Source organism: Saccopteryx bilineata, chromosome 1, assembly GCF_036850765.1.
Source record: "Saccopteryx bilineata isolate mSacBil1 chromosome 1, mSacBil1_pri_phased_curated, whole genome shotgun sequence".
NCBI lineage: Eukaryota > Metazoa > Chordata > Mammalia > Chiroptera > Emballonuridae > Saccopteryx > Saccopteryx bilineata.
In genome coordinates, this window is record NC_089490.1 from 40,499,320 (window position 1) to 40,503,187 (window position 3,868).

Here is a 3,868-nt window from a genome sequence, read left to right on the forward strand (position 1 = left end):
TTAGCCATAGCAAACAAAGTAAAAATAATATTTGAAGATAATTTTTAAACTATCTAATGTGGAAGATCTGAAAACAGTGGTGCCACTGAAAGAAATGATGTAGTAAAGCATAGGATCATTTTGAAAATGATGTTTATATTCAAATGAACTGATTATGAATAGTAACAGAATATTTAGGTGGAAATGTTTCCTACCCAGTTACACATCAGTTCCATAGAGAAATAAGTTTCTACCAAATGCTGTAAGTACTAATGAAATGTACAGTCTCATGCTATATGACAATTTTTGGGTCAATGACAGACTGCACTTAAGTGGTCCCAGAAGATTATAATAAAGCTGAAAGATTCCTGTTGCCTAGTGATGTCATAGGTGTTCGACTGTCCTAACACAATACATTACACATTTATACCATTGTGTTACAATTGCCCATAGTATTCAGTACAGTCACACATGCTGTACAGGTTTGTAGCCTACAAGCTGTAGGAGAACAGAAATTGTCATCCCTGATATAACTATTTGGCATAAGGATTATTTTAGGCTGTTTAATTTCAAGAAACAGCATACAGATAAGAGGTTCTGAAAACCAAATATAATTTACCGTTTGTAAAATATTTACTGTAAATTATCTCCCTTCTCATTCCAAGAAGAGGGAGATTACCTTATCTCTTGAAACTCTTATCATTGCAGAAGGCACCTTAAATCTGTGCTTTTCCTGTTAACTTTCTATAACTGACTCTCCTTACTCCTAACAACTTTAGACTTCAATGGATGATGGTATTTAAGGTGGTGGATTCAACTATTTTGGCAAGCTACTTAGTTTTCTTGGGATTCTTCAGTTTATATACAGGAAGTATACATGTTATTGAACTTCTGTTTTTCTCCTGTTAGTCTGTGTTTTATTTTGAGGTGTTTTGCCAAGAACCCAGAGGGTGGAAGGAAACTTATTTTTCTTCTCTTACAGAGCAATAGGCTATACCAGTGGTCCCCAACCCCCGGGCCGCGGACTGGTACCGGTCTGTGGGCCATTTGGTACTGGTCCACAGAGAAAGAATAAATAACTTACATCATTATTTCCGTTTTATTTATATTTAAGTCTGAACGATGTTTTATTTTTAAAAATGAGCCCTGGCCGGTTGGCTCAGCGGTAGAGCATCGGCCTAGAGTGCGGAGGACCCGGGTTCGATTCCCGGCCAGGGCACACAGGAGAAGCACCCATTTGCTTCTCACCCCTCCGCCACGCTTTCCTCTATGTCTCTCTCTTTCCCTCCCGCAGCCAAGGCTCCATTGGAGCAAAGATGGCCCAGGCGCTGGGGATGGCTCTGTGGCCTCTGCCTCAGGCGCTAGAGTGGCTCTGGTCACAACATGGCGATGCCCAGGATGGGCAGAGCATCGCCCCCTGGTGGGCAGAGCGTCACCCCATGGTGGGCGTGCCGGGTGGATCCCGGTCGGGCGCATGCGGGAGTCTGTCTGACTGTCTCTCCCTGTTTCCAGCTTCAGAAAATGAAAAGAAAAAAAAAAAAAAAAGACCAGATTCCCTCTGTTACATCCGTCTAAGACTCACTCTTTTTTTTTTTTTTAAGACTCACTCTTGACGCTTGTCTTGGTCACATGATACATTTATCCATCCCACCCTAAAAGCTGGTCCGTGAAAATATTTTCTGACATTAAACCGATCTGTGGCCCAAAAAAGGTTGGGGACCACTGGGCTATACCACAGAGACTAGGTGTGTGGTAGGTTATAGACTAGGTTTTCACAAGTATTCTATGATTTCTGCACAACAAAATTGCCTAACAAAACATTTTTCAGAAATTATTCACATCACTAAGTGGTACAAACCTATATTTAAAGACTAGCCCAAAGCCTGTATACTAAGCAAGATTATCAGAAGGAGCACTGCTTTTGTAATGATGGATTTTTTAAGTAAACTTAAAAGTATTAAGACATTCTCAGTATAAATTCTAGAAATAGTAAACACTGTGATGTGTAAGAGGTAGATGTGGTTGTCCAAAAAATAAATAGAATAAAGAAATAGCTAAGTCCACTAGTCTTTTTAAATGCCCTGTTGGAGACTATCTCATTCCAAATAAGTTGCATCAGATTAAATGGTTTGTTTTTTTCTTTTTTCTTTTTTAAACCAGAGACCAGTTAATGTCACCTGGCCTCACATTCTGAAATCCTTAATAATTCACCAAATATAAGCAGAGGTATATTGATATTTTCTTTGTTGTTTTCTCATGTCCTTTATCTTTATTGATGTAATATTTTTTTCTGGAACTTCTTCAAGGAAAATAACTTTTTCATTGGAAATAATGCTTTATGTATTTTCATACTATTTAATGAATGGGTTTTTTTTTCCATTTCACTGGCCCAATAGAAACATCTGATTCCTCAGTACTCTGGTGATAATAAACATCTCTTTTTACCATGTTCAAGGAACTTTAAGTTGGGTTTGGAAGTTGAGATTAAACTTTTCTTTCTTTTCTTTTTTTTTTTAAGTGACAGACAGAGGCTAGGAGAGGGACATATAGGCACAGACAGGCAGACAGGGAGAGAGATGAGAAGCACTAATTTTTTGTTATGGCTCCTTAGTTGTTCATTGATTGCTTTCTCATATGTGCCTTGACCCGAGGGCTAGAGCAGACCGAGTGACCCCGTGCTCAAGCCAGCAACCTTGGGCTTCATTCAATCCAGCAATCTTTGGACTCTAGCCAGCAACCATGGGGTCATGTCTACGATTCCACAGTCAAGCCAGCAACCCTGTGCTCAAGCTGGTGAACCTGCACTCAAGCCAGATGAGCCGCGCTCAAGGCAGAAACCTCGGTGTTTTGAACCTGGGTTCTCTGCATCACAGTCCAATGTTCTATACACTGCACCATGGCCTGGTCAGGCAGGATAAGACTTTTCTTCATTCCATAATATTTCTTCAGGGTAATTACTCAAATATTTAAATTAAAACATATTAATTTAATGTTGCTAGATTACTCCTCTATATTTATGGATAATTCAGGAACTAGATTCAAAATCAGTGTCAGATTTTGCCATAATCCTTGGTGAACTGTGGACAAGTCCTTCCGGGGGTGAGGACGATGGAGACACAAAGACCTGACTCCGGGGACCAGGTTCAGTAATGCAGATCCACTTTATTCAGGAAGTAAGCTAGCTAATATATATAGGTTCAGCCTATAGGGTGTTACAGCGTGTCCTTCATAGCCAATGGCTGAAAAGATCAGGGAACTGTGTGGTTGGCGCTAAGTCACTTCCTTATAGCGGGTGAGCTCCCTTCATGGGTATGCCCAGGAGGCTTCTGGGAGCTGGAGTATTCTCACAGCATTGCACCAGCCACAGCTGCTAGGAATGCACTCTGTGTTCCACCCACATCTCTTCCTTCTCTTTTAATTAAGGCCAATTGGACTTGATGAATGACAGCTTGCTGTTGTAGCTTCTGAATTCTACACATTATGCAATGAAACCGTACTAGAACTAAAACAACTATAATACCCATTATACTATATGCTAATCGATTAGCTGAATTAAACAATGAGGCAGGCTTCTGTAATGTTTGACTAGTTAGGAAATAGAACAGGGTCTTAAACAAGGGATTCCTCCTAGGGGTCGGGATGTCATTTTCCTCCCATTGTGTTACAGAGAACTTCTATGGGGCCGTTAAACACAGTTCCATTTTGATTGTAAAAAATGGACGTAGGTCCATGCACACCCCCTTCCCACAAAGGTCCCAGTATCCAAATACAGAACGGATGGTTTGCCATGGGCTGCATACTGCATACGGTTGCAAGGTACATTACACAAATTACAACAACATGACAAATCATACAATTTCAACAATTACAAAGGTACATTTCACCAGTC

General features: G+C 40.3%; 1 non-coding gene across 1 annotated transcript; it reads left to right on the forward strand.

Annotated features, from left to right (window-relative positions):
- The first annotated feature begins 1,122 nt into the window (after positions 1–1,122).
- Positions 1,123–1,198, forward strand: TRNAS-AGA (transfer RNA serine (anticodon AGA)). The gene has a single exon. It is a non-coding gene; the product is annotated as a tRNA-Ser (tRNA).
- Positions 1,199–3,868: the final 2,670 nt, after the last annotated feature.